Source organism: Anastrepha obliqua, chromosome 6 (assembly GCF_027943255.1).
Source record: "Anastrepha obliqua isolate idAnaObli1 chromosome 6, idAnaObli1_1.0, whole genome shotgun sequence".
Lineage (NCBI taxonomy): Eukaryota > Metazoa > Arthropoda > Insecta > Diptera > Tephritidae > Anastrepha > Anastrepha obliqua.
In genome coordinates this window covers 57024861-57048495 of record NC_072897.1, presented here as the reverse complement: position 1 = coordinate 57048495, position 23635 = coordinate 57024861, and the positions used below count along the sequence as shown (strand labels likewise).

The window sequence follows — 23635 nt, the reverse complement described above, 5'->3', positions numbered from 1 at the left end:
TCAAGGGCTGTCCTCGAAAAATGCGGTGTTGAGATCAGCAGTGAACGATGTCGATGTGCCGATGAACGATTGGGCGCGAAAGCCGAAAAGCTCCAGAAAAACAGCATGTAATTCGTGTAGCGGATAAACGAAGAGCGCTGGCCAGTGCTAGAAAAACTTGACAACAGAACGTTAACAATAAGGAAGACGACCTAGAAGAGGTCGACAACAACATAGAGCAGGAAAAGCTCGAAGACACTAGGTCAGCCACGCTCTACGCCGGGAGACAAACTCGAAGCGGTCATTAAGAATTAAATTCCAAACAGGCCTTGAGCTCGAGTTTGGATTCTGGCCAAGGAGATTCTCAAATCCTATAATAGAGACCTGCAAACACATATTTGGAAGATAGGAAGAATAGAAGAGTCAGTATGTAGAAGGTAGGCGACAGGTGATGCTCATCCTCAATGGTGGAGAATCGCTTGCCCCACTTACACAGAAAAACAACGTCGCGAGGTTCGGGTTTTTTGAAGCAAGTATTCGAATTTATCGCAGCGACGAGCCAGCTTTGGACTCAGGTGAGGAGATCCACAAGGCCAGCTTCCGCAGCGCTATTGTAGAAGGGTTGGCTAGAAGCCAATGCTCAACCGACTCGGAGAGGCTGACCGGTGTGGGGCCGCTTTTCAACGAAGAGGATCTCCTCGCTTACCCTGAGGGTGGGGTGAACTCGGAGGAGGACGTCGAGGTCACGATGGTGGAGATGAAACGGACAAATTCACATGAAGCTGACCCAAATTAATCTCCATCACTCTAAACTTGAGTCCGCGAACCTTTCCGTCCACTTGGCTGCCGGTGGACTTGACATAAATATACACGTTTTCTTGCTTCCACAGTTTAGTAGCGGCGACATAGTGGCGGCAAGCATCGAGCTCGGGAAAACGGTTTTTGGTAGCCTCCGCATATATGGCCTACGATCGGGATGCTCCGCCGGATGAAGTTTGTACGCTGGTGCAAGAGGCAGCTCGGAAAAACAAAGATCTGGTTGATTCTTGCGACGCAAATGCTCACAACATCATGTGAGGGAGCAGCCACACTAACGTTAATTGACTTTATTCTAGAAAAGAAAATTAGTGTTTTGAATTTAGGTTCAGAGCCGACTTTGGTTACTATGAACAGAGAGGAACTTCTGGATATCACCCTGGCTTTCGACATGTTTTCTAACCACATTAAAAGATGGCGAGTTTTAAACGAAAATTCGTTCTCAGACCATCGGTATATAGAATTTGAAAACGACACTAGATTTCCCCAAGTTTGACTAACTTCAGATATATACAGAAAACTGACTGGGGAGCTTACAATAAAAAATTAAGAGCAAGCAACTAACCTCGCTATGAGAATTCCATAGAACATTATTTAATCTGGCCAAGGCCACGAGAAGGACTGGCAAGCCTATAAGGCTGAATTTAAAAATTATAAAATACAGTCAGAACTGCGCAGCGTGAATCTTGGTAAAATTATTGCAAGGGAATTGAAGACACTTCAGAAGCGGCCAGATTAAGAAAACTTCTCTCAAAGACGCTATGCAACCTACAAGGTCAAGAGAATACATGAACTACGTCAAGTGAGGAATCATAAGGTCTTCTACTAGACACACACTTCCCAGGAAACAAGCCGGTCGAACAAACCGACTCCGCCAATGATGAAAAGCAATCCAACCAATCTAGTTACAAACGGAAAGATCGAATGGGCTATTAACACTTTTGGTCTTTATAAATGGCCAGGACTAGATGGTATCTATCCTGCTGAGCTGCAGCAATCACGCAATCATTATCATTTGCAATCAGCAAAATTATTATTAGAAGTTGTCTTAACATGGGCCACATTCCGCTAGGCTGGAGGGAGAAAAAAGTCTCCTTCATACCCAAGGCAGGTAGGTCCTCACATACTAAACCCAAAGACTTCAGGCCCATTAGTCTAACGACTTTTCTGCTCAAGATCCTAGAGAGAATAATGGATGAATATATACAGGCGTTTAAATAGGCTCTCCTCGGCGCAACATGCCTATACTAAAGGGAAGTCTACAGAAACCGCCTTACACTCACTCATCAGGTTGGTGGAAAAAAGTTTATTAGACATAGAGTTGCATTGGTTGCCTTCGTAGATATAGAAGGCGTCCTCAAAATTATTAATGTAAACGCTTTAGTAGATTATTTAGAAGATTTTGGAGTTGAACCACACGTTGTTGCCCTGATACACGCTATACTCGTCAAAAGAAAGATAATGGCTAAATTAGGCAGCACTACTCTAAGCAGACTGGTCTGCAGAAGCTCACCGCAAGGTGGAGTCCTCTCCCCTCTTCTATGGGCTTTGGCGTTAAACTCCCTATTGCTGACCCTGGAAAGAGGGGGTTGCCATGTCACTGCTTAAGTAGATGGCCTAGCAATTGCCGTTAAGGGCAAATATCCTAACACCCTTATGGATATTCTGCCCTCTAACATGGCCACACTTAGAAGCTGGACTAAGAGCAGGGGACTCGGTATAAGCCCCGCAAAAACTGAAAACATTTTCTTTACTAAGGAAAATAGACTCTCTAAATCTCCCCGCTAATTTTTAAGGGTGAGGAGATTCTTTTGAAAGAGAATGTCAAGTACCTAGGACTCATATTAGACAGGAAACTCACGTGGAAACCTAATATTGAGGAAAGAGTAAAGAAGGCCAACGTTTGAAAAAAAGCGGTGGGTATTAAATGGGGACTAGCATCTCGCGTTACACATCGGCTCTATACTTCTGTAGTTAGGCCAACCTTAATATATGGAATACTTGTATGGTGGCCATCTGCTCAAATGACGAGTAACGCTAAAATCATCAGTAAGGTCCAAAGAACAGCTTTTTTATGTATCTCTGGCGCTTTAAGGTCTGACCCAAACAAAGCGCTTGAAGTGCTAATCAATTTACCTGCACGAAATCTGGTAGGGAAACACGTGGCCGCCGTCTCGGCACTCAGACTCAAAAGGATGGCACTATGGAAAGACCGGCCACGAGTCTTTTTTGCACATAGTCACAATAGTCACAAACAAGACTCACCTTCGAAAGGCTCATTAAGACGAGTATACCGTGAAAAAGGGAGAGGCAGACACAAAGGTCATGGAGAAGGGGGGAATTAAATTTTTATAAAGAAGGAATGCCGGGCAGCCCTAAATTATATTAGTGTCGTATTCAAGGTCAGCCTTATTTGGGTTCCAGCCCACAGAGATATTGAGGGAAATTGTAAAGCTGATGACCTAGACAGAGAAGGTACTGCTCTTCAACTGCTCAGTGATAAAAGTACTATTGGTATACCTTTGCCAACGAGTAAACTAATAATAAAAAAAATACCAGTCTAACGGTTAGACGGGATAGAAGTGAAACCTTCCGTAAGACAAACTGAGAGAGAATGAGACGAAAGCAGCATTAGGGGCGGGATAATTATAGGTTCATTATAATATTGCTATAAAGTTCGTATTTTATTTTCTTCATTTTATTATTATTCATCCTCAATGTTTTCAATTTCAACAAATGATACGAGTGGCTTATGATAGCTAAAATATGATACAAATGCTTTGGTTTCGATGTTGTCAACATATCTTTGAAATACCGCGTCAATTGTTGTTTTTGATCGTGTTGTCGGTTCAAATTTACATTAAAATCGCCACTTAAAATCATTGGAACTTTATCGTAATCTTTTCTAAGTATCCGCGATACTTCTGGTGTATACTTTATTAAATTTTCGTGAATGAATTCCGTGATGCTATTTATTGATTTTTTTTCTGTCGATATTCACGACACTTTTCTGCATTGTTTTTCGGCATAATTGCGGTAAATATTTAAAAATGAAAATATTTACGAATATAAAAATACACACGCGGTTGCTATTATGAGCGTCCCCAGCAAAACCTGCGTGACCGAAACTCTAACACAATTACATTTTTTTGAATGTTACAAACACATATGCACGCAGGTTTTGCTGGGGCGTGACCGAAACTCTAACACAATTACACATATGCACTCGTATTTGTTTGAAAATCGACTTTTTTTTGGTTCTCCGTCACCTTTGGAAAATGTGTAAACAGTAAGCAAACTTTATTCAAATATTTTCCCTCATTTTTGCATCAGTAAAATTAAACAAACGCCGTAGCCGAATGGGTTGGTGCGTGACTACTATTCAGAATTCACAGAGAGAACGTCAGTTCGAATCTCGGTGAAAACACCAAAATTAAGGAAAACTATTTTTCTAATAGCGCTCACCCCTCAGCAGGCAATGGCAAAACACCGAGTGTATTTCTGCCATGAAAAAAAGCTCCTCATAAACATATCATAAAATAAAATAAAATAACTGTATAAAAAAAATTTTTTTCTTGTGATTCGAACCAAGGATTTTGGATCGGAAGTTCACATTGCTAGCCGCTCGGCTATTGCGCCATGCTGTCGGCGCTGGCCTAAAAGTTATTTAGTTCGCCGCTACGTTTATATCAACATATAATATAACGCTTCGTAACTAAATAACTTTTAAGCCAGCACCTACAGCATGACGGGGTAGCCGAGCGACTAGCAATGTGAGCTTCCGATCCAAAATCCTTGGTTCGAATCACAAGAAAAAATAAAAGTTATTTTAATTTAGTTCGTCGCTACGTTTATATCAACATATAATATAACGCTTCGTAGCCAAGTTGGTCGCTTTTTCCGTTTCACTTTTTCCCAAATCACTCCCAACGATTCTAAAGAAGTTTTCACTTCAAAAACAACATTATCCAAGAGACCAATAGATCATGGAGAGATGAAGATACATGCGTAACAGCTAGACTACTATGGCCGCAAATAAACAAGAAAAAACAAAGGGGCTGCTAAGACTCTCAAGAGATAATATCTCATAAGTCGTGGCTTGCATAATCGGTCATTGGCTAAAATCAGAGCATGTTGTCTAGGTAAATACTTTTTCAATTCTTTTACAGAGCTATCCGGCGTGGGGATAGAACCAATCCTGCGCTTCATAAAAGCCACAAAATGATTCCACGAAGGAAAGTGAATGAGGTTCCCGAGCATAGTAGCATCACAACAGACCTGTGAAATCTAAGTGAGTTGGTCGTACAGACCGACTACCACCATAACCTAACCTAACAGAAATACGCGGACGATAGAGCGATGATCATACCAGCCCGGGACACTGAGGACGGTAGGAGAAAGCTGTACCAATTTATGATAAAATCGCAAATATGGCTTGAGGACTACAGCCTGGAATTCGCCAAACATAAGACCGAAGTCATTATTATGACACAAGGTCACATGCCACTCGAGATCAATATGCAAATAGGCGACATGTCCCTAAAGACAGAACTTTGCTTCACCGGAGCCACGAAAATAAGACGTGAAGGAGCCAGCCTTGCACATTACTTTTAGAGATCTTCCTGAAAAGTATTAGGTGCGCAACTAAGCTCTTGCAGTGTTTTTGTCATCGTTATCTATGCGAGCAGAGAGGCCATGCGAGGATTGACTCTACGCTTCATGGACCATAGAGTTCAGAGCCAGGACAGGAACTAGTCAGGATTTCTCCCCTGAGCCTCCACCAACAACCTGTTAGTGACATCTAAGAAAAGTACCCGACGGCTTGCCAAAATAGGCTTGCGATTGTAGCATTAGCCTATCAGCCATTTCGGTGAGGTGTTACCGTTCTGTACTGAGGTGATAGAATACTACTTTCACCAGCCCATAAACTTCCTAATCTAAGAATATTTTCCTGCATACCGTAATCAGGATCGTTCTGGTCACGATCCTGCTGAACTTTACAGCCCTGCTGCTAAAGCTACTCTCGGTATACGTTACTACTCATTTGCCTACTTAGTCCAAAGTAGCACTTGTTGCCAAAAGAGATTCTACTTCGGATTTCCAGGCTGACATTGTTATCGGAGTTAATGCTGGTTCCTAAATAAACGAAGTCTTTTACAACCTCGAAATCATAACTGTCAACAGTGACGTGGGTGCCAATACGCGAGGGCGCCGACTGTTTGTTTGATGACATGAGGTACTTCATTTTGTCCTCGTTCACCACCAGACCCATTCGCAAGTTTGGAAAAGGCAGAACTAACAGCGCGGTTGTTCAGGCTGATGATGTCAATATCATCACTAGTCCAAAATAGAACTTATCGCAAGAGAGATTCTCCATTGGATTTGAATACTCAGGGTGTTTTACCACATTTCTTCTCCTTCTTAATTGGCGCGATGACCGCTTACGCGACTTTGGCCGAGTTTAACAAAACGCGCCAGTCGTTTCTTACTCGTGCTAACCAGCGCCAGTTAGACACACCAAGTGAAACTAAGTCCTTTTTCCCCTGATCTTTCGAACTCAGAGGAGGTCTTCTTCTTCCTCTGCTACCACCAACTGGTACCACATCGAAAACTTTCAGAGCCAGAGCGTTTGTATTCGTAGCCGCTGGATCTTTATTCACTGCCCCATGTCTATCTCGCCGTAAAGCTCATGCAGCTCATCAATCCATCGCCTGCGATATTCGCCGTCGCCAACTTGCAAAGGTACAAAAATCTTCCGCAGAATCTTTTTCTCAAACACTCCAAGCGACGCCTCATCGGATTTTGTCATCGTCCACGCTTCTGCGCCATACGTTAGGACGGGCATGATGAGAGCCTTGTAGAGTGTTAGTTTTGTTCGTCGCGAGAAAACTTTACTATTCAGTTGCCTACTTAGTCTAAAGTAGCGCTTGTTGACAAGAGAGCTTCTACGTTGGATTTCCAGGCTGACATTATTACCGGTGTTAATGCTGGTTCCTATTGTAAATAAACGAAGTCTTTAACACTCACGGCGGAGAGAGATTGTCGTCTTTGTTTACAAGGAGGCAAAAAGCTCCATCCTTCCACCGAATCCATAAACAAATATCATTTAAAATTTTACCATAAACTTCATAGTAATCAATTTTCTTTCTTAAACCTTCTTCGAAATGAGTTATGATAAAGAACAAGACAAAAAAAATTTTGTTTTTCACAAACCAAAATATTTTCAGCGTTTATTTGTACTTCTGTAGCTCAATGTAAAAAATTAAAAATACGACTATATACCAGCGATACTAAAAAATTGATTATAAATGTGGCGCATTTGCCACATATTCCCATACAAATGCAAGTTAGTACATATGGGTCCAGCCAGACCCGGGTGCCTAACCGAAAAAAATTACGATGTAAACCAATTGGTCCATTCCATGAAAAAGCATCATACCAAATATTAAATTAATCAAAAAATTACGTATTCTAACTATGCATTTAATAAAAAAAGCCAGTTATTGACTCTTTGTAAAAATTGTAAATTTATTGACAGTGTCGAAATAGTGAGTTGTTTCTATTTGTTGTGTTTGTTGTTGTTTTTCCAATGAATTTGAAGGTTTTTTTTATTAATGCCCTTTAAATGCTGTGAATAAATATGAATCGGTACAAAAAAGAAGTCCAGATGAAGAAGAAGATAAATTAAGTGTGCTGTTTTTCTATTAAAGTCGAAAATTTCAATTTCTTTTTATTGCAAAACTCGTTCTTGATATACTGTATATTCCATTGGCAAACTGGCCATATTTTTCAATTTCCTGCTCAGTCCACATGATACCGAATTATTGTCATACTTCGCAAAAATGAGTCGCGCAACACGTTTGAGTGGAAAGTACTAGCACCCCACCATACAAAATAACTTTTTCTCGAGATTGTGGCTCTATGTTATTACTTACTCAATGGTTGAACTCTTCGTATGGCAGTAAACCTTCTCCCAGTATGCGTTTCCAGTGATACTTGACACGTTTGACTCCAGTTCCGTTTGGTAACCTTAGCTCCTCTTGGGTGAACTTGTAGAGGTAAGGTCCAGCGAAATCGACAGAAGTGTGACTAAAGCAACGGGCGTAGTTTATGCGAGTTACAGGTAGATCACGCATGGCATGGCACTTTACTCACTTATGGTACATATTACGGATCAAGTTATGTGCGCCGACAACCCAACAACGACGTTGCAAGACAGTTTGCATTATGAGGGACCCAACGTGAAAAGTTTGTGTATTTCGCAGACAATTAACTTAGCAAGTGGAGAATTCTTGGGCAAGATAATGGGATGCCTAACATCAGGAGCGACTTCAGCATTTTGCAATCTTCCTCTAACCCGTAGAATACAAATCTCATCCAGAAACGGCTGCAAACCAAAAAGACTACTACGTCATCCATCTGTTGGAGGGAGCTTGTCAATGTTATGATAGAGTCAGTCCAACCGAAAAGCGGGTAGCGGATATCAGGCCAGCAATGCAGCACGCTTCGCAGCAGTTAAGCAGCAAGATACGCGGCGCATAGCTAAAGACGTGGTGCATAGTATGGCGTTGTTGAGTTAAGCGGCGCCACCTTGGTTTTCGATGAAATTAGTGACACAGTAATGCTACTGCTACCGTATGTCACGCGAACCATGCGAAAATCTTGAATGGGTAGGGCCCATACGATATGTTGCAAATCGGCATGTTTTGAGGATACGCAGATTTAGCGATACATTTCGGCGACATCTGCTGTTATAGAATAGCGGTGGGTTCTAAAGCGAAGCAAGATCATGCACAAATCTTCCTGCAGTTGAGGCCGTACAAATAACTTGTCATTTAGCGAATTCCCGGAAGCCGATTTTGCGGACGCGTTGAATACAACCCTCAATTTGGTTGTGATACTACTTTGCTTTCCAGGATGATGAGGCATATGTATAATGCGTTTGATTGACAGTCTATGACACGGCCTACATATGTTTCATGTCAATGAGTTCATTTATGAATTCATTGTAGAGCCAGCGGCGATCGGCGTCACAAGCGAGCCTTCTTTCAAGAAATTCTGGATGACAAAATTTTCGAGGACGAGCCGAGAGTACATCCAAAGACGGTCAGTTGAGCAATAGGGGTGCCAGATGGACCCTTACAAAATTTTGGGTAAATAAGTTGATCCATACCGTTCATGCTATTCAATATATCGACACGCCCAGGCTTCATAAACTGCGGATCGGTAAGAAGCAAACCGCGAATATGTGGCCACGTCCAAACAGCTATAGTCTGTGTTGGTAAGTCGCTTGTAATTGAGGGCGAAATAAGCGTTTTGACAGTGAAGCATTGCCATGGCCCAGTTCCAGTAATGTAAACTTTGGATGGTGCTCGCGGCAGGTCCAAGCCTGTGTATGCACCATGCCTCGGTCACAAAGGAAGCATGCGATCCAGAGTCGAAAAGTAATCGTAGTATACTTTCACTACTGCGATGGATAACAGTACAATTCTTTCTACTGGGATAGGCGGATTGGTGCTGCGGTTCAAGCATAAAGAGACGCGTGTAGCGTCGGCGCTCACTGGAAGTTCAAAGGTTTTGCGCTTACCTTTGATGTAGCGTCAGCAGCGCAGAACAGACGGGACGCGTTGCTGATGTAATTATTCACTGCGGTGGCATTCGTTGAAGGCACGGCACCATGCAACAGGGTGTGATGATGTGGTTTACACATGTGGCAAGTAGAAGAAGTGTTACAACGATCTTTATAGTGATCTGAACTAAAGCTGTTGAAGCATACACGATCCTTCTTCACGAACTGTGATTTCGTAGACAAATCTAACTCACGAAATTTTTCTCAACCGTAAATTTTATGGAACATTTAGGTGATGTCAACTTAAGTAATATAACTTAATTGTACCATAGTAAAAGTTTGTTATCAATTATTATGAAATCCGGACGTCGATATTTTAGTTATATGTACTATACTTTCCCAAAGTCGAATGCAATGTAACTCTAGTTAAACAACAACGGTAAAGTTTTAGACATTGTGTTTGCTTCCAACGCGTTGAAGATTACTTGCGGGGAGTGTGTCGCTGCAATTTCAAAGAATACTTTGCATCACAAAGCCTGTAGGAATTTTAAATTTTATAGTTTTGATACTCAAACGGCTGTTGATGTGGCAGAACACAATTATTTATTTACTTATTATAAGGGCATTAGGAGTTTCTTTGATGAAACCGATTGGAGCTTTTTGGATTCAGCAAGCGATCCTGCTTATTCCTATGAGATTTTATGTCGAAAACTTTCAAATCAATAACCAACAATAAACCACCTAGGTTAATGGACTTAAAAAACAGAAAAAACAAAGATTATAAAAAGTCTAAGGCCAGTAATTCAAAAGACGACTATGCACTATTTCTTAAGTTGAGGAAGGAGTTCAACTCCTTTCACAATTTTTTATTCACGCAATATATGCTTTCTATTGAAACCAGAATAAAGTCCAATCCATCGAGTTTCTGGCATTACATTAAAAACAAAAGAAAAACTACCTGCTAGTTTAGAATATGATGGAAATGTTTCTGATAATACCCAAAGTTCATGTGACTTATAGGTCTATGAATAAGTTCGTGCGCTTTTTTTTCGAAATTTGAATTTCGGATCATTCCCATGGCTTTTAAACGTTTGGAAATGGTTGATTGATCAACTCCCAAAGTTTTTGCAACCTCTTCTTGCGTTTGAGCCGGATCTTGATCGAGCAATTCCTCCAATTCGGTATCCATGAACTTTGGCGGCGCACCCTCGCGTTCTTCGTCTTCCAAGCCAAAATCACCACTTTTAAAGCGTGCAAACCACTTCTGGCACGTTCGCTCAGCTAGAGCATGCTCACCATAAACTTCCACCAAGATACGATGACTTTCGGCTGCTTTTTTCTTCATATTAAAAAATTCCCCGCAAAAACACATTATTTGGCACGAAATTCGACATTTTCAAGTGTGGTAAAAATATTGTTGTTTACGCTTCAAATAAAAAACTTATACTGACGTTTGTGCCTTACGACAGTAGCTCTCCAATGAATGTTTGGAAATGTGGATCGATGGAATAATAATCAAGTTACGCCATCTGTTGTAAAACCGCATGAACTTATTCATAGTCCTATTAATTAAAATTAAATTAAATTAATTAACACAGTATTTTTGCATAGAACTCCTTATCGCGTGGGCGGCCTTCAGCCGCGCTTCAAAAAAATAACCCTCATCAGTCCAACTCCGGCTACGCAATCCACAGTATTTTTGCATAGAACTCCTTTTCGCGTGGGCGGCCTTCGGCCGCGCTTCAAAAAAATAACCCTCATCAGTCCAACTCCGGCTACGCAATCCACAGTATTTTTGCATAGAACTTCTTTTCGCGTGGGCGGCCTTCGGCCGCGCTTCAAAAAAATACCCCTCATCAGTCCTACTCCGGCTACGCAATCCACAGTATTTTTGCGTAGAACTCCTTTTCGCGTGGGCGGCCTTCGGCCGCGCTTCAAAAAAATACCCCTCATCAGTCCTACTCCGGCTACGCAATCCACAGTATTTTTGCGTAGAACTCCTTTTCGCGTGGGCGGCCTTCGGCCGCGCTTCAAAAAAATAACCCTCATCAGTGCAACTCCGGCTACGCAATGCACAGTATTTTTGCGTAAAACTCCTCTCCGTGTTAAAACCATTGAACCCAAAATTAAAACGTCATATGCGTGTATGTAGTAGGGAGGCACAATAACCCCCACCCCCATGATTAACACTAAACTCAAGAACTTATTTTTTGTTTTCATTTGCATCTGGTAACACCATACTGTTGGCATTCCAATCTTCTTATTCGCGCTTAAAATTGGACTGTGATTGCATAGGCAAATGAATTTGCATTTAATTTCAATAGATATAATTAGAATATTAGCATAAAAATCGGTAAAAAACAAAAATATAGAGTGTAATGTGGCAAATTATAGTGAAGTTCCCGAGGGCATTTTGAATGTAAATAATTAAAAAATTATTATTTCCCGATTAATTTAAAATTATAAAGAGTGTTCCTTAACACCTCACTAACATCTCCACCAAGTTTCATTAAAAAAAACATTATAGTTTGCCAGAAATTCCAAAATATACATTGTTCTAAATTCCAGCCCACATTTCTAATAATACCACTAATTATGCATTATGAAAGAGTTTCCCATCTTATTATCTATGGTTACCTTTTCCAACATGAGTGTAAAAAAGTAAAAGTAATCTTTCTATACTATAAAAGTGAATGTACGTTGCACGCGCATCACTACGAAATGACAACACCAAATGACGTAAAAATTTTTATACATTCATATTTTCACCCAATGAAGGTTATAGGCATGTTTTTATGATGGAACTCCCTTCCCACAGCCCCCAGGCCGCGCCACCACTCTCATTCGTCACTAATAATCAAATATTTGCCTCAATTTAATCTAAAATATCTTAGTTTTCCCTCTTTCCCACTATTTATAGCACACTCTAGACTTCATAATCCGCATAAGCTGGTCAACTATGACCCAAATGCAAAGTTCAAAAACGGTTTGAGATAGAAAATTAATAAAAATAATTTTGCTATCTAGTAGCCAGTGTGATAATTTAGTTAGGGTTATATTGTATATATCCCCTATAAATAATAATAAATTTTTCTTGATATTTTTCTGATTGGTTGTTTTGATTTTATTCAACGAGGCATAGCAACGGATGCCGGGTATTGTAATATTATGGTTTTTAATAAAAAGTTATTTTCTATGAAACTTTTGTTTGTAATTCTTTTTATACATACATATCCTTCTTCTTCTTCTTAATTGGCGCGATAACCGCTTACGCGATTTTGGCCGAGCTTAATAAAGCGCGCCAGTCGTTTCTTTCTCGTGCTAACCGGCGCCAATTGGACACACCAAGTGAAGCCAAGTCCTTCTCCACCTGATCTTTCCAACGCAGAGGAGGCCTTCCTCTTCCTCTGCTACCACCAGCTGGTACCGCATCGAATACTTTCAAAGCCGGAGCATTTGTATCCATTCGGACGACATGACCCAGCCAACGAAGCCGCTGGATCTTTATTCGCTGCGCTATGTCTATGTCGTCGTAAAGCTCATACAGCTCATCGTTCCATCGTCTGCGATATTCGCCGTTGCCAACGTGCAAAGGTCCAAAAATCTTACGCAGAATCTTTCTCTCGAACACTCCAAGCGTCGCTTCATCGGATGTTGTCATCGTCCAAGCTTCTGCGCCATACGTCAGGACGGGCATGATGAGAGTCTTGTAGAGTGTTAGTTTTGTTCGTCGAGAGAGGACTTTACTGCTCAGTTGCCTACTTAGTCCAAAGTAGCACTTGTTGGCAAGAGAGATTCTACGTTGGATTTCAAGGCTGACATTGTTATAGGTGTTAATGCTGGTTCCCAAATACACGAAGTCTTTTACAACCTCAAAATTATAACTGTCTACAGTGACGTGGGTGCCGATACGCGAGTGCGCCGACTGTTTGTTTGAAGACAGGAGGTACTTCGTTTTGTCCTCGTTCACCACCAGACCCATTCGCTTTGCCTCTTTATCCAGTTTGGAGAAGGCAGAACTAACAGCGCGGTTGTTAAGGCCGATGATATCGATATCATCGGCATACGCCAACAATTGTACGCTCTTATAAAATATTGTGCCTGAGCGATTAAGTTCTGCGGCTCGTACGATGCTCTCCAACATCAACATACATATCCTAAATCCGTCAAAACTTCTCCTACGCGGACAGAGCCGCGGGTTAAAGCTAGTATTGAATAAAGAAAAGAAATTTTATTATTTATTTATTCTTTCATCAATTACAGTACAGCTCCAAATAGATTACTAATATTAAAGCTTAAATATATATATTACATATATATAGTGGTGGAGGAGGGTTTCATAGTTAAAAGCCTACGCAAATGAGGAAAGTGACTGATTGCCATTCATTTGGGAGTGGCCAGGACGATTCTTCTACATATGGTCCAAGCAGCTCACAACTTCCAGGCTTAGCCCGAGTATCCTCTTCGTAGCTTCCGAACCCCCGTTCGAGAGCAAGCTAATGTGAGAAGGTGAAGCAACCCAGGATAGTTAAGGACTATGATTTGAGCGCATGCACCTGGAATGCCTCGCCACGTCTAGTACAGCTGCCATACAAAAGGAGTGCAAATTCGGTGTCGGATTTATTGTGGGAGAGAGACTTCGTCGTCAAATACTGTCCTTCACTCCGCTGAACGAGCGTCTCGTAGTAATCCGCATAAAAGCGCGCTTTTTCAACAACTCGCTCATTCCCATACCCCAAAGGAAGAGAAGGACGACGCGATCAAAGATTCTTTCTATGAGTGCCTGGAACGTTCCTATAAGCGCTGCCCCCGCCACCACATAAAAATCGTGCTTGGCAACTTCAACGTCAGGCTGGGCAAGGACGGAATTTTTGATCCCTCAGTCGGAAAATTCAGCCTGCACAACGAAACATCCGGCAACGGACAGAGGCGGATTGACTTGGGCGAAGCCCGAAACATGGTATTCTGCAGCACCATATTCCAGTATAAGAAGATACACCAAGCAACCTGGCTGTCTCTTGATAGACAGCGAAACCAGATCGATCATGTTGTGATAGATGGAAGACACGCTTGTAGTGTTTTAGATGTACGTACAAACCTAGGCCCCAACAATGAATGACTCCTATCATTACCCTATATCAGCCAAATTACGCACACGCCTCTGTGCAGCAAAAATCGTACAGCTGACTATACACAGAATGTTCGACATCGGAAAGCTGCAATCACAACACACAGCCAGACGATTCGCCACTCGACTCTCACTCCAGCTCTCAGAGAGTACCGCCCATCAATCCGAGATGCACGAGCAATGAAGCAACATTACTCGTTCTTGAAGTACCTCCGCCGAAGAAGAAACTGGCTTTTCGGCGAACCCAGAAAATCATTTGGTACAACGAGGAATGCCATGCTGCCGCAGAAAGAAAGATGCTGCCTATAGAGCCACGCTGCGATTGGGCGTAACGTGAGCCATGTGGGATCGCTACCGGGAACTAAGAAAGGAATGGGCACGTATTAACCAGAAGGAAGAAACAAGGGGCCGAAATACGTCAGTGCGAACAGCTTGAGATGCTGGCCTATAGGAACAACGACCTAAAATTAGCAAGACCGGGGCGTTTTCCTGTAAGAACAAAGACGGTGACCTGGTGACTGACATTGCGAACATACTTAAGTTATGGAACACTTCTCGAACTTTTTATCAATTAAAAGGGTATATCCGGCAGTCTATGCCAATTATCGCGGGATTAGTCCTCTAACTATCTCCTATAAGGTTCTAGCGAGCGTGTTCTGCGGAAGGCTGAAGCCCACCATCCACCAATTAATTGAACCTTATCAGTGTCGCTTTAGATTTGGGAGGTCCACCGTCGACCAGTTACTCACAATTTGCCAAGACTTGGAAACGACCCATTAAAGGTCGACTATGCAAGATGACATTGATCAATGTCAGAATTGGAAGGACCTCTCCGAGTCGACTATACGTTATGTAAGTATATACAGTTTAGAATTTAGTCCTTTTATTTAAATTTGTGGTCGCACATTTTTAGCACCAGAACGTAATTTTTGTGTACACAAGCAAATGCGAATATGAAATAAGCAAGCTCAGTGACCTTATCCGGCTCGAAGGACCAATAATATTGCGGGAATAAAATGTGGCGGAGAGGATCTTAAATCCTTAATTGTTGCATCAATAAATGTTGGGTGGAAAATCCTACATCCTTAATTGTATTAAAAGTTTTGTATATCTTGCGAGAGGATCCAGTTCATAGAAGGATGTAATGGAAACCCAAAATCCTGTCGGTAATTGAAACGATCATTGACAATCAAAGCCTATCAATTTTCACAGAAAATTATTACAAATAACAAGAGTTGATAAACGTCAAAGTGTTCATAAGAAAAACATATTTCACGAAAGCGGTATATTCTAGGCGAGTATGTATAAGAACAAAGGTTTTATTTTCATCGAATGCTTAATTGGACTCAACAGTGAGTACGAGGGGGAGGGGTGCCTTTTATATGTCGGGATTAGAGAACAAAAACAAATTTTAATCATCGAAAATCACTTTATTGTTTTTCAAAATATTCTCCATGAAGATCTATACACTTTTGCATGCGTTTGAACCAATTGTCGAAGCACTTTTGCCAGTCTGAATGAGGTACTTCCAAAACATGCATTCTGAATGCCGCAACCGCTTCTTCAGGTGTCGAAAAACGTTGACCTCTCAGTTTGTTTTTTACGTACGGGAATAAAAGGAAATCATTCGGTGCCAAGTCAGGACTATACGGTGGATGACCCATTAATTCGATGTTTTGGGTGCTCAAAAATGCAGTTGTTTGAGCCGATGTGTGAGAGCTCGCATTGTCCTGGTGAAGAGTGATCCGTCTTTGGCGATTGGTTTTCCTAATTTCTTGGAAGACAACTGGCAAACAAATGGTTGTGTACCACTCAGAATTTACTGTTCTGCGTTGTTCTAGCGGTACGGTTGCGACATGTCCAGTTTTTCCGAAAAAAAGGCGACCATTTGCTTGGAAGTGCTTCGTGCGCGAACAACTTTTGTTGGATTTGGCTCATCTTGAAACACCCATACAGTCGACTGCTGTTTACTTTCGGGCTCATACGCGTAAACCCATGATTCATCACCTGTCACGATGTCATAGACGTGTTTCGAAGCCCCGCGATCGTATTTTTTGAGCATTTCCTTTGACCAATCGACACGAGCCTTTTTTTGAGCGATTGACAAATTGTGTGGGATCCAACGCAAACAATTTTTTTTGACAGTCAAATGTTTATGCAATATTGAATGTATACTGGTCCCACTAATGCCTAAGATTGTCTCAATCTCACGATAGGTCACATGACAATCTTGCAATATTAGTTCGCGCACAGCATCAATGGTTTTCGGAACAACAACTGATTTTGGACGACCTTCACGAAATTCGTCTTGGAGTGAACTACGACTACGATTTAATTCACCATACCATCGATAAACACTGGTCCTTGATGGAGCTTCATCGCCAAAAAATGAATTAAGTTCATCCATGCAATGTTGCTGAGTTAATCCACTCTTAATCGCTTTACTTTGCGTTTACACGTTCACATGTTTAACTTACGGCTAAATACCCTATGTGCGTGCACCTCTGCTTACATACTCGTGCTTAATAACCATCGCACATAGGTAGATTTTGAAGATTTAGACGGCCAAAAATATTTGACTGCATATATCGTCTTAAAACTTTTTAATAACTAGAAATTTATAATAATTTGTTTTACTAATCGGTTAAATTAAAAAAGTAGATGTATTACACTGTGTAACACTGAAAAATACCTTAGCAGTAAAGCTCCTTTTCTTGTAGTATGACAAGAACTGTCATCACTTGTTTGTATCTTATTGTGGGCTACACATTGACTTTATACAACAAATCTTGACCTTTCCAAAAGTAAAAATAGAGCCCATATTTCACTAGTATTTGCATAAAAGTTACCTTAATCGATTTTGAAAAAATTGTTTTATATATAATAGAAAAATATTTACAGATATATTTGTTAAAAATACACCAAAAGCACAATAGATATGTATATACAGAAATTGATTAATTTATTAGTTTTCGCCTTCTGAATTAAGGTGTTCTGTCACATCTTTGTGCACATATTAAAGGGTACGAGCAGCTTAATTGTGTCTGGGCTAAACGACTTTGATGTTTTTTTCTTTCTTCTGCGATGAACTGAAATACTGCTCAAAAAGGGGTCCGAGCTTAACAACAATCGGTGGTATATGTCGCGATTGCACTCTTCACGAGGAAACTTCCGTGCATAATTTTCTCAATACATCCGGAAGTGCTTGTTGCGCGCCTCTTGAGCCTCCTCTGACAGTTGTCCTATTGGTAATAATGAGTTTTCAATTATAGTAGCGCCATGGACTAGTATCTGTGCATTGTGGGTGTCATCGGATGCCACGCGTAAAGCTTTATATATAATTTAGCGGTATCCAATGCATATTCATCATATTTATCAGAATCAATTTCATAGCCATGTTTAAATTACGGCTAATAGATATGGCTTCCAGTATTATTTTAAGCTGTAAATGAAATTATAATTAACACCTGTGATATCTGCAGCCAATTTTGTGTTTTCAAAAAATCGCCAGCTTGTATTGCCATCATTGGGTGTTACCATAATTTGCTTTGGGCATGTCTATAAATAAGCCTAACTCATCCCGAAATCTTTTTTGAATGGTTTCTTTTGTAGTTTTTTCCAACAGTTTTTCCTCAGCTGTTCTCTTTGCTCTATACTTTTTTACTGGCAATTTGTAAGCCAAATGCAAAATACTTTCGAATAACCTTATTCTAGCGTGCAGACGGGATAGTCCAAAATCAAGGAAATCTAGGCTAACTTCATTCTTTTTGTCTAGATTGTTAAAGTCTTTCGATGTTGCTTTACACAAATAACATTGGCTAGTGGATCTGGTATCGGTGGCAGCATTGCAAACCTTACCATCAATCATCGCCATCTTAAAAATATGCCGGAAAACAAATTTATTTCCTTGCAGCTCTATTTCAGAAGCAACTAAGTTGTTTACTGAGGATTCAACAAAATTTATTTCTTCTTTCGTGACGTCTATACTTTCTTTGATAAACCTAAATCTTATCGGTGTACAGAATCTAGGAGATGACGGAGAAGGGTTTTGCCAAACAATTTTTCTGTTTTCGTTTCCACAGGTGATTTCTAGTGGCACAAAAGAGCTAAGAAATATGTTGGCATCCGAACCAGAAGTATCCTCAATTTTTTGTTTATATTTAGCTTGCTGGGAACCATCGCATCCCCACTTGCATATTATTGTAAGAGAATTTCTTTCGTCCTCGCTTAGAGTGAGGAGCACCTCCTCTAAATACATTGATAAGCGCATAATTGACTTATCGATGAGACTTTGTAAGTCAGTTTCTGCGTAAGAACTAGTTACCCGTATTTGCGTTTGGTAACATTCTTTTTTAGCTTCTAATAAGCGATCGTAACAGGGATAAAGATAAGGGTTTGTATTACGAATTATTTCATATTGCTCTCTTGTTAAGTCTGCTTCTAAAAACATAGCTAAGGCTGCATGTGGTGTCAATATATTACCTCTCCCCGGGCTTGTTGATTCTTTGTATGCACTTTTGTATTTTGCTGCGCGTGATGGTGATTCTGCGATTTCTTTTGGAATTCACGAGGCGTCCCTCTGCCCTTTTGCTATTAGAGTGAATTGCGCAGCACGTATAATAACTGTATCTTCTACCATGGAACGGACTTCTTCCATTTTCCTACGTTTACTTCGCTCACTACACTTTTCGAATGATTTCAATGGACGGTCAGGGCGAAAATGTGACTTATTTGGAATTTCGATTGTTCCATTTAACCAAGACTGGTTAGCTTTTAGAAAAGCGTCCTCCTTTCTTCTGGCTTTAGTCCACTTTTCCTTAAGCTGTGCTTTAAAATAAGAAAAGCCTTTCTTAAATGTTTGCACATATTCAGCTGAATATGCATGACAAGACAGCAGGTTATCTTCTAAGAAATCTAATTTTTCCTCGAAAGATGTCAAATTCTGCCTTGCATTTGATTGTAGGGATATTGAAGAGTTACTTGTCTAGTGCCTGATGAGCTGGCAATACCTAAGATAAGCAAAATTGGCGTAGAAATCAAAACAAATACAATAATTTTTATATTGACTTTAGACAAGCGTGTATCAAACCCTTTATATGACCCTCTATCTGCAAGTATCTGCAGCTAACTTTTATGCACGTGGCGAGCTAATTGCACCAGGTATCATGTTCAACACTAACTTCCACTTGGACGGACTTGGAAATATACCAAACCGGGTTTTCAAAACCAAAAAACACAAAAATAAATTATACCCTAAATGAAATAGGCACCACTTATCCATTTATAACTATTAAAATCACAAACACCATTAACAAATGATAATATTCACCTGAAATATCATAATCCATCACGATTACTCCGGACAACAAACATCTAAATCGGTTTTTCGAGACTCCAATTGTTTTCTCAATGATACTTCTCGCTTAGCATGTTGTTTGTTGGATGTCCTTTTTGGAGACCCTTCCTCAGAGTTTCTGAACGCCGTCATTAAATATGGTTTTAGACGTATCCAGCATCACCCCAGACAGACAAAAATTGTTAAAAACGGAATTTCAATTGGTGTTTATTACATACCGAGGAGCCAAGTTTTACGACGGTCATTGAGATGTTGCTACCCTCTAAATGTGCTTTCAATGGCGACATGCGGAAAGCCATAGAATCATGAGTAGCTCCTGGATTTTTCGCTTTTATATAAGTTATTTCCATTGCATGATCACAAACCTAAAATTTACATTATTCGCATTAAGAAGAATCGTCGAACCACAACCCCGTTGTACTCATTTTCCCAAAAAATACTTTTTTTTACTTTTAAAAATGTTGTTAACAAAGAATTTTAATACAACCGCTTTTTCTTTTATTTTGATTTGCTGTATCAGCTGAGAAAAAATTATTTATTGTAAATGCGTCGAGCGATCGAAATTCACAATAGTCGTATTCTTCAGCGAATGAGCACCATACTACCAAATGAAAACTCGTTCGATCAGCACTTTCGACTAAAGTCGAAGATCGAATATTGCTTATAATGAGGGCCTATTATTCGATATGTAAAATTTAATGTTCAAGAAGAATAGTATGTAATAAATTTTAGAAATAAAAAATGCATAAAAATATTAGTTCAACAATTTGCGGCGTTGGTCCCTTTTGTTATGAACAGCGTTGCACAGCTCACAGAAGCTTTAATATTAAATATTTGGCACTTGAACTTCATTCGAAGGCTGAATGTATATACAGTAACATCAAAATAAGTCGCACTCTGGTTACAGTGCAGTTTCTAACTTAGCGGCTATATTCACATATTTTTGTCCACTTTTTATCAGTTGGAGAACTATATACGTGAAGTAACATACTAATTAATTATTTACCGACTATCATAGAACAAAATATAAATATAATGGTTTCGAAATTTTCTCTATATTTATTCTAAGCTTGTTCCTGTTTTCTGCATTTTACTGTACGCTCATGCGCGCACTTGACGAACGGTAGCTGCGGCTGTCGAGCATTTAGAACACACATTTACATACAGCTACAGCTATGAATGCATTTTGTTCTTGTGTTCGCTAGGCACAGAATTTTAAGCTGCAAACAGCCACCGACGTAAACGCAGTCTCCTGTCAGCTGTTACGATCAAACTAATGAGAGCCCCATGTAAATGAGAAATTACTTCCCTTCCGTATCGTAGTATCGTAGGTTTCATCGCAGGATTTTTGAAAATTCCTCTCACACCACAGTGTTGCCAAACAGTATATTTCGAAATCATTTACAGAATAAACTTGAAAAAATTTTAATTTTTGTTAAAATAACTTAAAAACAATGTTGAATGATGTTAATTATAGACAAATGAACTATTTGCATTTGTTGGTTTTTGGCTTTGTTTTATTAAACAATGAAAAATTATAACTGATAACGCGGATGTGTGAAAGTGTGTAAGCAAAAATATCAATGGCAACATTGTGTAGATACAACCAAACACATACACACACAAACCGATATATTGTGTAAATATGTAACTAAAAGAACGCAGTTGTTCTCTACGCGATGAGTTTGTCTCAATTTTGTGCTCTCTAGGGGCTGCGGTAAGGGATACGATACGTCGGTGACTGTTTTCAGCAATCAGTTTATTTGTTAAAGATGCAATTAAGGGTATGTTCAACAATGCATTATAATGCCCAACATACCATTTCAGAGTGAGCAGTGCGTTCAAAAATCCAAATATGGCAGTACTGCAAATGCAACGCGTTCTTAAACGTCATTTTTGTATCAAAAGTCGTGCATTATTTGCAGCAAAAATTTTCACACTGCCAATAAATACGCTAGTACAATGTCTGATGAAAAGTGGGTATTTAATTATTTATTTTAGCTTTTAATACAAAAATTGATGAAAAATACGATATTTAAACTTTATTTTATTATACTTTTCTTGGTTTTAGTGATTACTTTATTACATCGGAGATAAAATTACTGCTCAGAGTCCGACTGAGCATGGAGAACGAGTTCACGTCGGGAAGGAGGAAAAAGAGCGTGAAGTAAAAAAAGTTAATAAAGATTTAAAAATAGATAGAAACATCGCCCCCGAAAATTTTCTAATTTACTCATCACATATAAGCGAATAAAAAAAGAAACAATACATCCGGTAGAGAATCAACATCATGGCTTCACTACGAAGACTTTGATGAGGTGTATGGTACCAGGCACTCAATCAATGTGCCCACTCAAAATTTACAAAGCTCAGTTGAGCTGCCGATGTCGATATTAACGGAACCTAATGATGTTGAGCCATCAAATTCTCCACAAACTTCAAGTCGTACAACCGCACAGTCTCGAAAAACTGCAAATAGCGAAATTATGAATTTTTTAGAAGATGAGGCGATAAAAGAACAGGCCCGGCACGATGAAGTCTTGGCTTTGGAGAAAGAAAGAATAAAAGCGCTTTTAGACTTAAAATCAAATTTGAGCCAATGTCTGAATAAGTTATTTTTTTACTATATTTTTTATTTTTTATAAATATGGAACGAGGCTGTGAAGTACACTTTTTTTTTTAATTGAATTAAAACAATGTGATATGAATTTTATTTTATTTTATTAAATTAAATTTAATTAAAAAACTTAAATTCTGTGTTCATTACAATAAGTATTGTAATTCCAAAATATTCACTTAAATTATATTGATTTATGAGGAAAAGAGAGTTGTTAAATAACTTCTTCTATCGACTCCATTTGTATCTTCCGGCTCGGCGGACCATATTGAAAAATCTTGAGATGTCTCCAACTCACTGGCGGCTTCTATGTTGCCTTGTTGCTGTATTGCCATTTCATCGATACGTTCTGAAGAGTTGCCTTTTGTTAAAATGATATTGTGTAAAATAGCACAAGCTAGTATCACATCTGATATGATTTTAAGGCTTGAAATATCTATATGATTTAATATTTTGAATTTTTTCTTAAATATTCCAAACGCTTACTCGATAAATACGCGTGTTGAACGCAGGCGTGTGTTGAATCTCTTTTCTTCCCTATGCGGAGTCCCCTAATATTATTGCACTTGGTGCTAGCTGTAATTGTCCGGATGTTATGCCATTAAATATGGGGCTACTTCTCCAGACATTAGCATCGTGACAGCTTCCTGGATAACCAATAAACACATCCAAAAAACGAAATCGGCTGTCACATATGGACTATGAGACATTGGTTAATAATCTTTAAGAGCAATAAATTTGGAGTATTTACCTGCATTTGGACGGAATGTTTCCCTTTCCGGTCATAGTAGCTGATAGCATCTTCACTAGGCGTAGGTACATTAAAGTGCGTTCCATCTAAACAACCGATTACGAAAGGAAACGGATTTTCTCTGCTGTTTTCGAACTCCGTCATGATTGTTTGTTGCTGTTCAACAGATGGCCATTTTATTTCACTTTTCAATTTGCATATTTCCTTAATTGTTTTGTTGAAAAGATAATGCGCAGCTCCCTTAGCAATATCGAAGCGATCCGAAAGCTGTCGGAAAGTGACCCTGCTATTACACAACTTCCATAATGTTATGTATAAACATTTTTCTAATGGTTTCCCACAACGACCAGTCCTTGCAGTTAACCAAACTGGAGTTAAAGCTGCTTTCAAATACTTCATAAAACATTTGATTAAAAATA

At 39.7% G+C, this 23635-nt stretch overlaps 1 pseudogene; it reads right to left on the bottom strand.

Moving 5' to 3' along the window:
- On the bottom strand, positions 1 to 23615 carry LOC129250561 (uncharacterized; annotated as a pseudogene).
- Positions 23616 to 23635: the final 20 nt, after the last annotated feature.